Here is a 13,617-nt window from a genome sequence, read left to right on the forward strand (position 1 = left end):
TTAGCAGGTATGGTACAGGGTCACAGGGTAACATGGCTCTTCTGAATGTTAAATGGAGGGAGAGGGAGCAATTCCAGAACAAGAAGGCAATGCTCAGCTGATAAAACAGCAGATACTGAACAAAAATTATACAGTCCTTTCCTCTAAGGAGTTTACCTAAAGTAATTTCCTCCTTTTCTCTCTAGTTTTGAATTTTGGAAGGGCAAGGCCATCTTGACCCAGAAAAACCCTTTATGCATTTACCTGAAAGAAGATTACTTCCATCTTATTCTACAATCAGGCGGCACATATTTACTGAGTAATGATTGCCTGCCAACAGCATGCAGTAAGTACCCTGTGATGTAGAGAGATAGACATGCAAAGTAGAGAAATAGATTCAGGAGTCATTTACATCCTGGTGAGAGAAGAAGCGCTGCAAACAGATGAGCTCTCAGAGAAGACAGGTGGAGAGGGGAAGGAAGAGGATCCACAGTCTTGGGAGACACCTCCACAGAGGGAGGGAGGTTGGCAACCACCTGCCAGCTGGGGCTGAGTGAGGACAAGCCTCAGGGAGCCCTTCTCTGCACAGACCGGTGTCAGGAGATGGACCTATACCAGGAAGAATCCCACCCCAAACACCGTGAGCACTTTGAGGACACAGGTTCTGTCATACCCACATCTGTTTTCTTGTTCTCTGGCACAAGGCTGTGTTTCTTAAACAACCACAGGTGGTGGATGTGCTGATAAAACATCCCAGTTCTTAAGACAGGCGTTGCAGCCTGTAGTGATCATGGGGAAGCAACATCAATCTCTCTGCCCTCCAAACTGAAAGACAAATGGTCTAGTGCCATTACCCTTCCTCATCTGATATTGGTTACTGTTAGTTATCTTAACAAGCCTCCGTGAGGTCTCTTCCATGCTTTTGAGAGATCCATAAACACAATAATCTCAGGAATATATGGTGTCCTTAGGGATATTCAAGCGCACAGGGTTCTAGCAGCATATGAGCTAAATTGATAGACTTTTAAAAATGATTGACAATTACCAATAGCTGGAGGTTTGAAAACTTATTTTATGCACTCTGTGAATACACTGCTTCAACCGCTATTTCTTAGAGGGCTCATGATTCATCCTCTGCAGAAGGCACATTTAAAAAAAAAATTATTCAAGGGAAATCTGGTGAACAAAATACACCCGACTAGATTAGACACTTGTTTGATAACTGAATCACATGTTGCTTACATGCTTCACCTTCTGTGAGCCCTCCTGCCATGTCAAAGGCAAACTTGTTCATCCACTTAGCACGTGTTATGCACCGTGTGACCGAAAATGCACATCCTTTGCACTCAAGTGTAAGAGCTGATAAGGGAAGATAAGACAGGGGCACAGAAAACTATAATACAAGGCATCAGTTGGTAATTACCAAACATCTACATATTTCCCAAATAGGTAAAATGTAACATTTTTGAGTAAATGAATAAATGAAGGCATTGACTAGAAGAGTGTATGTGAGCTCAGAGGAGGGAGATGTGTATCTCATGAAGTGATAATATATACCTTTCTGTTGGATATGGAACTGGAGAGGAAGAGTGAGTTTAGGTGGGTGGAGCAGAAGGGAGAAAAGAACAGTACGTATCTGGGGAAAGAGCCTGGGCAGAAGCATTGAGATAGGAATCAGAGAGACCACGGAGGCCAGGCAGGCAGGTTTGCAGCAGATGGCAGGCAAGCTTGCTCAGAGGATATAAAGGATCTTGGAGAGTTGTGATATTTATCATATCACCCCTAGCTAAACACAGGATTCTAGGGTAGTTGATTTTCATTTATAAAATAGCCAATGGATTCTTTTAGGATATAATAATTCTTACAGAGGACATGCTATCATAGTATATTAATATATAAGTCACTCCATTATATGGGGTCTTCAACAAATTTTTGTGCATTAAATGATGATAAACTTGGGTAGAACCAGTCTATAAATGATGTTTAAAATAACTTTAAGAAAGAGGACAGTGGTGTTTACAATTATGTATATAGCGTTCTTATTGGAGAAAGTGAAAGTGAGAGTGAAGTCGCTCAGTTGTGTCCAACTCTTTGCGACCCATGGACTGTACCTGCACCAGGATTCTCCACCCATGGGATTTTCCAGGCAAGAGTACTGGAGTGGGTTGCCATTTCCTCCTCCAGGGGATCTTCCCAACCTAGGGAATCGAACCTCGGTCTCCCACATTGCAGGCAGACGCTTTACCCTCTGAGCCACAAGGGAAGCTTTCTTATTAAGATCCTCTGACAAATATATAATTCTACTTTAAAATGATACATAATTGCTTATGCACAGTCCCATTGATGTCTTTTGTTTCTTAGAAAATAATTGCTATTTAAAAGAGATTTTGTTATTTCAAATACCTCAAATATATAGGAGGGCAATTACTCACTCTTGTCCTCTTACTTTTTGTATTGAAAAAATTAGGTAAATATTGGGAACCTCTTTCAAGCATATGGTGTCTCTACAATCTAAGATGAAGGCAAACACTGATGGGCCTGACTTTGCCCACTATGTTACAACAGTGGAATATTCTATAACCTCTTCCTCACTGTTGATAATTTGCTTGAAGCTTAGATCTTAGTAGCCACTGGATAGGGGTACAGAAATATGAGTAACTGATGGAGATGTCACATTTGAATAAATCAACAAGTCTAAACAATTTTTTTAGCTCATTTCATTCTAGACCAACCTTTTGCATATTACAGCTTGGTCTGTTGACTGGCTTTTATAATGTTGAAGTACCTTATATTCTATTTGAAATAAATGGAGGTATAAATAAATAAGCAAGAGAATACATTTTCAAATATAATATACTGGTGAGATAGAAAATTAGATTACATGAAAGCAGCCATCATTCCATATACAGAGACATGAATTTTTTCCTTGTTAATTGAGGGAAAACTTAGTTTTGAGCCCTCCCTGAAAAAGCAGAGAAGTGGCCTTGTGTAGGGAGTCAGGAATTATGGAGTTCAGGGATTGGTAGAATTCTAAAAGCAAGAGTGTTTAGATATTGGTGGATCTTTAGCTGTGTAAGCATGGTTCCTCAAAAATCTTTGTTACTCATTGGCTGACTTTCAGAAATGTTGAGCTGTCACCAACTGGCTGGCCTTCAAAAGCATAATTCCTGATGTGAGGCTGTCGTTGATCAATTAGGATGGGTATAGACTTGGTTCTAGTGATTACTTGCTGCTATGGCTGAAGAGAAATTAGTCCTTTTCCTATGAAGATGGGGGTCTTTTTTTGTCACTAGACACCATTGTTATCATCCTCCATGCTTAAAATTTAAAATGCTAGTCTGACCTCTTTTTTTATCCGTGTTGAGGAATACAGTATGAAAGGATAATATTCTTTTTACAAGATAAAGTATAGAAAATACCAAATATTAACACAGACTGTCAGCAGTGTTGACAGGTGAAGATAACAAGTGATATATGAATCGTTAACTTTCGAATTAAATTTTTCTATCTCTGGTTATATTATAGTCCTGAGATGCTCTAAGTTTGAATATGTATTTGCATTGCCTTCCATATTATCTGGAGCATATTCATTTACTTCAGATCCCTGTCGTCTTTTGGAGAAAAATGGACATGATAAGTTGAATTAGTTTGACATATTAGTTTGGAAAAAATAAAGGTATAAAAAGGTGTCAAGTTTAAATAACTATTATCTTTATTTCCTCTTTGTAAAAGCTCTCTTTTGCAAGAACTTTGCATTCCGGGCTCTGTAACAGTGAGGATGGTGTGAAGGCCATTGATTGATACATGGCCCAAGCAAGATTCCGTTTGGAACTAAAAGTTCAAATTTTCTATATGTACCAAAATAAGCCATTATCCTCTGAGGCTACTGACCTCATCTCCCAGTGCTTTATTTAGTACTATCAGAGAAGTTTTCATAGAATATCCCTGAGACCATCCTTGGGACCACTAAAATATTCTTTCATTTTTAAACATCTGCCACTGCTATGGGCCTGTGTGGTCCTCTGGGGACCCCCACAGACTGGTTAAGAAAAGAGCAAAGGCCTGTCTGTCACCATTTTGGAATAAGATGGACTCTGAGACATGCGGGAGAAGGAAACCATTGATTGACAAGGGAAGAGTGATGAGAGAGAGTTACCTGGGGGAGATGTTTACACAGTTGAGAGGGCAGTTTGAAATAGGCTGATGGAAGAGGACTGACAAGAAGAACTGACTCATTTGAAAAGACCCTGATGCTGGGAAAGATTGAAGGCAGGAGGAGAAGGGGAGGAGATGGTTGGATGGCATCACCGACTCAATGGACATGAGTTCGAGTAAACTCCGGGAGTTGGTGATGGACAATGGACAGGGAGTCCTGGTGTGCTGCAGTCCATGGGGTCGCAAAGAATTGGACACAACTGAGCAACTGAGCTGAACTGAACTGATGGAAGAGGATTTCAGGGAGTAACAAGAGCATCAGCCAAAATAGAGGCAGACAGTGAGAGGGAGAACAGGAGAGGAGACGGGCAGCTGTGCAGAGGGCGCCGTGTTGGAAGCAGCTTCTTCTGTTCATCTTCAATGGTGCAGCCAGGAAGAGGTGGAAAGGGTGATAAAGAAGCTGAAAGAGAAAGGACCCTGTCTTTATCACATTCTCCCCTTGCTGGAGCCACACCTTGGAGCCCTTCAAAGCACTTATAATCACTCCGCTTAACATTTCTCACTTAATTGCATCTCCTCCTGTATTGTTCTCTAATTGTTTCAGGTGTGTCTAAGTCAGGTTTCCTAGAGGGCAAATCTGCATTTGCTTTCTCACTTCTTCACAGCAGAGCTAAGCACAGGGCTGAGAGCATAATTAAGCAAGCTCTCATTTCAGACTTGATTGGCTGACTGATTAAAATGGAAGTAAACAGCGCAAGTGATTATTTTGTCTATTGGTAGGAAGACTGGAAGACATTCATTTCCTAAGTGTTGCTGGATGAGTCTGAGAAAAGTCAGGGCTGCCTCCCTCCCTTAGACCTCAGTCTGACAATCTGTAAAATGTGATGACTTGAACTTTGTCAACACTGGTGTTGCTCAAGAAGGCCCAGGACTTACACGGACTGGGGGTTCCAGCCCACTTTTTGCAAAATGTTCTTCGAATCCTGTAAAGAAGCAATGCATGGAGCTTTGTGCTTAGAATTTTAATGCTGGGGGAAGAGCCACTGTGAGCTGTACTTCTTTTCCTGCATTTAGATTCTTTTAAAAAATGGTGAGATGGTGAAGGCATCTTGAGAAATGTTTTACTATTTTACTTTTGGTTCCCAAATTATGCACTGCCTGGATTTGTGTACCCCTCGATAATGAGGGAACATCACAGGCTGGATGATAACAATAACTCCCGAATAGGGTGAGAAAGTCGTTTATCTTTCTGTTTCCACTCTGCTGGCAAGCATCTGAAAATCACTAACATTCCTATTTGAATAAATATTTTGGTAAGATATGTTCATTTGAATTTTTACCCTCAATAACTCAGATTGTGATGGGAAGAAAGAAAAAGAGATGAAATAGTTTTTATTAAGAATTTCCACTGCATTTCTGAAAGTGCTGTTCATATTAGAATATCTTTTTCTATTTGATATTTTTTTCTTTTCCTGAACAGGTTTGACTCTGTTAGAGGTATACTGCTCAACAGGGATGTGTGTATGGGGAATGACAACAGGAAAAAAATTGAAGATAATCCCTTATCCTCCTCATACATTTATCACCTGCTCTCTGCAGGTGTTACCAATTAAGTTATAGCTCTTGCTACCCCAAAGCCTTTTTATTTCCTCTCTCAGATTTTGAAAGGTAGATACTGGAGTATCTACGCTCAGTTGAATTCTGTGCCCTCTTGATACCAAATGCCTAACTTCCCCAATTAAGGCATTTAAGAGGCTGCTAATGATAACACATCATGATGGTCCATATGGAAGATCAGGAGAAACAGCTAAGTTGAAGTAGATGTCTCCTTCAGATTGTGAACAGTGTTTAACCTAATAGCAAGCAAAAAAGGATATGTTGGAGGAAATCAACAAATAGTCACCTGAGGGCCTCCTACAGTCAGTCCTGTTTGCTGTGGGAAAGAGAGAGCTAAACAAAACAGAACCCCTGGCCTGGGGAAGTTCATGGGAGACTTGAGAGGACTAATTATAAAAAACACACGGTGAAAAAATATACAGCCCTGAAGGGAGTCAAGCTTAGCTAGACTGCACAATTTCAGAGGCAGAAGATGTATCAGACAGTGAGGCAGGGCATGCTTGAAAAGGCAATAATATAATAAAAAGTATCCATACATATGATCTTTGTTATCAAATTGATATAATGTCTTTTTCTTTGCTCTCAGGCATCTCTTGCCCAGTTCATGTTTCCTGAGTTTCAGCATCTTACTCACATATCTTCTTTTAGAGGCATGCACATTCCCATCATCCTAATATTTTCTACCACTGCTATATAAACTCTCTGAACTCTGGATCATCTCTCCAACACTGCTGCTGCTGCTGCTGCTAAGTTGCTTCAGTCGTGTCCAACTCTTTGCGACCCCATAGACGGCAGCCCACCAGGCTCCCCTGTCTCTGGGATTCTTCAGGCAAGAACACTGGAGTGGGTTGCCATTTCCTTCTCTAATGCATGAAAGTGAAAAGTGAAAGCGAAGTCACTCAGTCGTGTCTGACTCTTTGAGACCCCATGGACTGCAGCCTACCAGGCTCCTCCGTCCATGGGATTTTCTAGGCAAGAGTACTGGAGTGGGTTGCCATTGCCTTCTCTGCTCTCCAACACAGAACATATTATTCTAACTATCACCTCCCATCACCTGGATAGTCTACCTCTTGTAATGCAACCCAAGATTACAATAAATTTTGTCATGCAGCAGAGCACTATAGTCTTACATTTAACTTATGGGCCTCTAAGTCTTTGTTTCCTTTTCTGCATCAGTTCTTATTTTTTTTTTAAATTAATTAATTAATTTATTTTTTCAGTGGATTTTGTCATACATTGACACGACCCAGCAATAGATTTACACGTATTCCCCATCCCGATCCCCCCTCCCACCCCCTTCTCCACCCGACTCCTCTGGGTCTTCCCAGTGTACCAGGCTCGAGCACTTGTCTCATGCATCCCACCTGGGCTGGTGACCTGTTTCACCATAGATAATATACATGCTGTTCTTTCGCAACATCCCACCCTCATCTTCTCCCACAGAGTTCAAAAGTCTGTTCTGTACTTCTGTGTCTCTTTTTCTGTTTTGCATATAGGGTTGTCGTTACCATCTTTCTAAATTCCATATGTATGTGTTAGTATGCTGTAATGTTCTTTATCTTTCTGGCTTACTTCACTCTGTATAAGGGGCTCCAGTTTCATCCATCTCATTAGAACTGGTTCAATGAATCTTTTTAACGGCTGAGAATTCCATGTGTATATGTACACAGCTATCCTTATCCATCATCTGCTGATGCGGCATCTAGGTTGCTCCATGTCCTGGCTATTATAAACAGTTGCTGCGATGAACATGGGGTGCACGTGTCTCTTTCAGATCTGGTTTCCTCAGTGTGATGCCCAGAAGTGGTATGCTGGCGTCATATGGCAGTTCTGTTTCAGGTTTTTTAAGAAATCTCCACACTGTTCTCCATAGGGGCTGTACTAGTTTGCATTCCCACCAACAGTGTAAGAGGGTTCCCTTTTCTCCACACCCTCTCCAGCATTTATTGCTTGTAGACTTTTGGATAGCAGCATCCTGACTGGCGTGTAATGGTACCTCATTGTGGTTTTGATTTGCATTTCTCTGATAATGAGTGATGTTGAGCATCTTTTCATGTGTTTGTTAGCCATCTGTATGTCTTCTTTGAGAAATGTCTGTTTAGTTCTTTGGCCCATTTTTTGATTGGTCATTATTTTTCTGGAATTTGAGATCAGGAGTTGCTGTCATATTATATTGAGATTAGATCCTTTGTCGGTTATCTGTCAATTCTAGTATCTTATATTCTCCAATCGAGGGCGTCTTTCACCCTTACTTATAGTTTCCTTTGTAGGCCAAAAGCTCTTAGTTTTCATTAGGTCCCATTTGTTTAGTTTTGCTTTATTTCCAATATATCTGGAGTGGGGCATAGAGGATCTTCGTGAATTTATGTCGGAGAAGTGTTTTGACTATGTTCTCTCTGGTTTCTATTTAGTTTCTGGTCCTTACTTTAAGATCATTTAATCCAATTTTGAGTTATTTGGCTATGGTGTTAGAAAAGTTTCTAGTTTCATTCTTTACACAGTGGTCGACCAGATACCCTAGCATCACCACTTGTTAAAGAGGTTGTCTTTTTTCCATTGTATATCCTTGCCTCCTTTGTCAAAGATAAGGTGTCCATAGGTTTGTGGATTTATCTCTGGGCTTTCTATTCTGTTCCATTGATCTATATTTCCGTCTTTGTGCCAGTACCATACTGTCTTGATGACTGTGGCTTTGTAGTAGAGACTGAAGTCAGGCAGGTTGATTCCTCCAGTTCCATTCTTCTTTCTCAAGATTATTTTGGCTATTCGAGGTTTTTTTGTATTTCCATACAAATTGTGAAATTTGTGTAAGGTTTTTGATTTCTGCTATGAACATGACTTAGATACTGAATGACGGTCTGATGTAGCAGCGATCTCTGTGGTTCTCCTGAGTTTTCTTCATTCTTCTGATGCTTTGGATGATTTTTCTCTGAAATCTGTCACCTGCACTTTTGTTTCTCCTTTGGTCATGGATTTGTTTCATGGTGATTAGGAGGATGGGGTTAGAGAATGAGAGACTTGTGTTCTGCTTCTGGCTTCATCACTCCCCGACTCTGAGACTGTGAGGAACTTATTTCACCTCTGTGGGTCTTAGTGCCCTTGTGTGTTACGTGGGCTAGTTGTGCCATTCTCTTCATAGGAAAAGTACATAGAATTCTTGACATGGTGATGGGCACAGGGTAATAATATCTGCCTTACTACCCTTAATGATTTTTTATGCATAGTTGCCTAGAAAAGATCCTGAAGGCAATTTGTGATTTTCCAACAGGATAAAATTTGTATACATATATATATATATACACACACACACACACACACACACACACACACATATATTTAATTTTTTCCTTTACTTCTTCTGTTTAGATGCTGAGATAGTTTAGATGTTTTGTTGTAATTGTTGTTCAGTCAGTAAGTCGTGTTTGACTCTTTGCAGCCCTATAGACCGTAGCACTCCAGGCTTCTCTGTCCTCCACAGTCTCCTGGAGTTTGCTCAGATTTATGTCCATTGAGTCAGGGATGCTGTCTATCCAGTTTATCCTCTGCTTCCCCCTTTTTCTTTTGCCTTCAATCTTTCTCAGCATCAGGGTCTTTTCCAATGAGTTGGTTTTTCGTATCAAAAAACCACTTTCGTGGCCAAAGTATTGGAGCTTCAGCTTTAGCATTGGTCCTTCCAATAAATATTCAGGGTTGATTTCCTTTTGGATCGACTGGTTTGATTTCCTTGCAGTCCAAGGGACTCTCAAGAGTCTTCTCCAGCACCACAGTTTGAAAGCATCAATTCTTCGGTGCTTAGCTGTCTTTATGGTTCATTCACATCCGTACACGAATACCAGAAAAACCATAGTTATATTTTCAGTTATATTTAATAGCATGTGATAAGTAGGTGAATTAATATACAAAATTATGATTAGACTATGAGACCACATTAAAGTGTTAAAAGAAAAACACAAAATAATTTCGAAAGAGAAATATCATTTCATTTGGCTTATATGACAGTTCCTGAATTGACATGCTTCCAAATTACTAAATTAAGCAAATTTGCTAAATTTTTTTAACCTTAGTCTACAAATAGAGTCACAAGTAGAATATGAAATATGCAACATAAGACTTTGAAAGGCCAGTGGAGCATGGTGCAAGAATATTATCATTTATTGTCACACAGTTGTGACTAAAACAAAGGCACAGTCAAAGATCAAAGATTGATTAGTTTATATTTTAAGGATTTTGTTAACCGATCTTTTTTGCAGTGCCTCACCTTTAGCTGGGATATTTATATATTTTATATAGTCATTATTTAAATGTATGCTGCTGCTGCTGCTAAGTCGCTTCAGTCGTGTTCAACTCTGTGCAACGCCACAGACGGCAGCCCACCAGGCTCCCCTGTCCCTGGGATTCTCCAGTCAAGAACACTCGAGTGGGTTGCCATTACCTCCTTCTCTGATTTAAATGTATACATATGGGTATAAATATTGTCTGTGTGTGTATAATGTGTTTGTAGTTTTACACTTTTCAGTCATTCAAAAATTTTATTATGCCTCTGCAATTTTTCAACTTTCCCCCATAGGTATCTCTGATGAATATATAACGCCTATGTTTAGCTTTTATAAAAGTGTTGCAGAATTGAAAATGACTCAAGAAGAGTATGCTCTGCTTACAGCAATTGTTATCCTCTCTCCAGGTAATTTCAATGTTATGTATTTATTTTTATTCCATTTTTCGGTTTTACTCTCAAGGATAGTATGAATATTAAGGAAAATCTTGGATAAAAAACATGAAGAGAAAGTAAAATGGCCTATAATTCCATCACTCAAATTGAACCATTGTTAACATTTCAGTGTAGTTCTTCTCAGTGTTTTTCTGAAGATCATGCTCATTCATTTAATAATTGCATTTTGAACACGTTTATACACTCAACATGTTTCCAGACATTGTGTGATATAGCAGCAAAGAAATAGGCAGGATGTAGTTTACATCCTAGTAGAGTGAGAAAGACAATGAATAAAGAAACAAACAAAAAGAATTTTCAGGGAGTGATAATACTACAAAAAAATTAAGATGTCATATAAGGAAAGAAAGTGGCAGCAAAATGCTGTTATAATCAATAGTCAGGGAAGGCTTATCTAAAGGGTTGAAATTTGAGCAGGACATAAATGAAACTATATACTTTTTTTAATGTAATAAAGAATATACTGTCTTTATACTTTCTCCATGTCATTAAAAATCATACTGGTAGAAGTTTGTTGCAATATGTACATCATGTTGTATGATGTATAATCATTTACTCAGTTGTTACCATGTTTGGATATTCAAGATGTTTCCAGATTTGTCATTGCTGTTGTTTTAAACAATTTTGAAATGAATCTCTGTACATAAAATTTGTCTATATTTTTTGATTAGTTATTTGGGAATAAGTAATGTCATGTTCCTGATTTGGAAAGCTTAATTACAGTGTTAGCCTTAAGCCATTTTAATATGTGATACTGTGGCAGAAGCCATTAATAGTTGTTACTTTGTTTTACCATGAGAAATTATAATTTTAGAAAGAATGACCCAGAAATTCTACTCCTCAGAATATACTCACCACAAGTGACACTTATGTCTATTCTTGGGGTTACCTTTTGGGTGCATTTGTTACCAAGTCCAAGCTCCTACTGCTCCCCACATGGTGGTCCGAAAAATCAAGAGATGAGTTGTTAGGACAAGGAATAGCAACTTTATCTGGAAAGCCAGCAGACTACGATAGTGGACTAGTGTTCCAGAGAACCATCTCACCCAAGTTAGAATTCAGGCTTCTTTGATAATAAAATTGGAGGGGGTGTGGGTGGTTGCCGCAAACTTCTTGGTGCTGGAATCCTTTGTTCTCGCAGCTGTCCAGGTAGGTCTGGTTATAATGTTCCTATAAACCTCCAGCAAGACAAATGTTATTCTCTGCTCTGCAACATTTTATCTCTAAATGAATGGAAAAGTGTCCTACCTTTAAGGTCAGAGCCTTGAGAATGGGTTATTCTGTATATTTCAGGCTCCAGGCAACATTCTACTACAAAGTGCAGAGTCAAAATGACTAAGCACAACTAACACAGCACACAGTTTAAAACCAGAGGAGTACTGTTAGTCTTTCCCGAACACATTCATTGGAAGGAGAATTTAGGCAGGCCTCTGGGGGGCAGTAAAGGTTTTATAGCTTGATCTAGTTGTGATTACAGGAGTATATATACATGTGTGTAAAAATTCATCAATGTGAACATTTTGCCCGTTTTAAGTGTACAGTATTTGTAAGTTACAGTTCAAAAAAAGTTAACCTTGCTGTAATTATGCCAGATTTTTACTTTTCCACTTTTCTTGTCCTTTTTTTTTTTTTTGTCCTTTTATTTTTGAACTTGAAAAACAGACAGACAATACATCAAGGACAGAGAGGCCGTAGAGAAGCTTCAGGAACCACTGCTTGATGTGCTACAAAAGTTGTGTAAGATTCACCAGCCTGAGAATCCTCAACATTTTGCCTGTCTTCTGGGTCGCCTGACTGAGTTGAGGACATTCAACCATCACCACGCAGACATGCTTATGTCATGGAGAGTGAATGACCACAAGTTTACGCCACTTCTCTGTGAAATCTGGGATGTGCAGTGATGAGCACTGCAGAGGCAGGGTCCAGCTCTTCATTTTCCTGATATAAATCTGATACATAACTTTCTTTTATTGCATTTGTACCTGGCTTCATGCCAGAATTTTCCTCTGTATTTATGTGGTAGTTATATAACCCTAACAATTGTAAATATGGGGCTAGGTTGAAATACTGTCTCTACATTGTATTTTACAAAGCTTCAGGGAATTTTTCATTCAAATTGGCATGCCCTGTTTGCCAAATTAATCATTACTGTAAATCTGTTGAAATAGGGGAAACTCTCATTTTGTTCTTCATTTTACCTTATTGCATATATTTTATTAAAGAGTTGTGTTCAATTTGGGCAATAAACCGAACATAATGGCGACAGGCTTTTCTTTGGGAACAAAATTTGAAAAATATACAAACTTATTTCTTTAAATGATGAATGGCATCCTATTGAGTCTGAGGGGTAATTTCCAAAAAGATAAACTCTTACAACATAAATAGTGCTTTTCTCATCCCCGGAAGTCCTGGTGAATATTCATTCATCTATGATAGCCCTTTGATAATTTCTTATTCTTCAAAGTTCACAGAGCATAGCATACAGAAGAGTTAATGATTCTCACATAAAATATTCCCTCTAGCAATTTATTTCCCTACTTAGGGTCCTGAGGTGGCATTTACAAATTCAGAGCATGCAGATAACTCCAGTGGTGGGAGGTTCCCTTTTCTCTCATAAAAGTGCTCTCTACTGGCTTCAGTGCATGTAATTACTTGTTTTTCATTTATTTGTTTGTTTTGCTTTTGGAAAACACTCCTTCAGCTGGGTGCACAGCTGTGTGTAGTTCCCCTAAAGCAGGAATTAGTTCATTTCCTTCCTTCATTGTTATATTGTTGCATTCTTCTCCCCGCCATCCTTCAGTAAATATAATAAAACACCTTCTGCAAGTAACGGGTTTACATGTCCCTTACTCCTGAAATCAGCCAAATTGGAGCTTGCTTAGCAGCAAAGAGTTTTTCATTTTAAAATGTTAAGGCAATCCTGAAGTTCTAACAAAGGCTAGTCAGTAGAAAAAGGAGTGAACTGGGGCTAACATTAGTTGAATTCCACTTGTTTCAACAAGAAAAAAGACAAGTCCCCACTAAGTAAAATCTTTATGCTAATCTCCATGGGAGATATAAAGATGATTAAGACCCAGTAACTGCCTGGAGGGGCTTAAAAGAAGAGCAGAAGAGAATGCTGTGGGCTTCCCTAGGAA

General features: G+C 39.1%; 1 long non-coding RNA gene across 1 annotated transcript; it reads left to right on the plus strand.

The window, feature by feature from the left end:
* The first annotated feature begins 10,317 nt into the window (after window positions 1–10,317).
* Window positions 10,318–12,743, plus strand: LOC122442650. The gene is made up of 2 exons (XR_006269686.1): window positions 10,318–10,432; window positions 12,143–12,743. It is a non-coding gene; the product is annotated as an uncharacterized LOC122442650 (long non-coding RNA).
* Window positions 12,744–13,617: the final 874 nt, after the last annotated feature.

The sequence above is a fragment of the Cervus canadensis genome, chromosome 5 (assembly GCF_019320065.1).
Source record: "Cervus canadensis isolate Bull #8, Minnesota chromosome 5, ASM1932006v1, whole genome shotgun sequence".
Classification (NCBI taxonomy): Eukaryota; Metazoa; Chordata; class Mammalia; order Artiodactyla; family Cervidae; genus Cervus; species Cervus canadensis.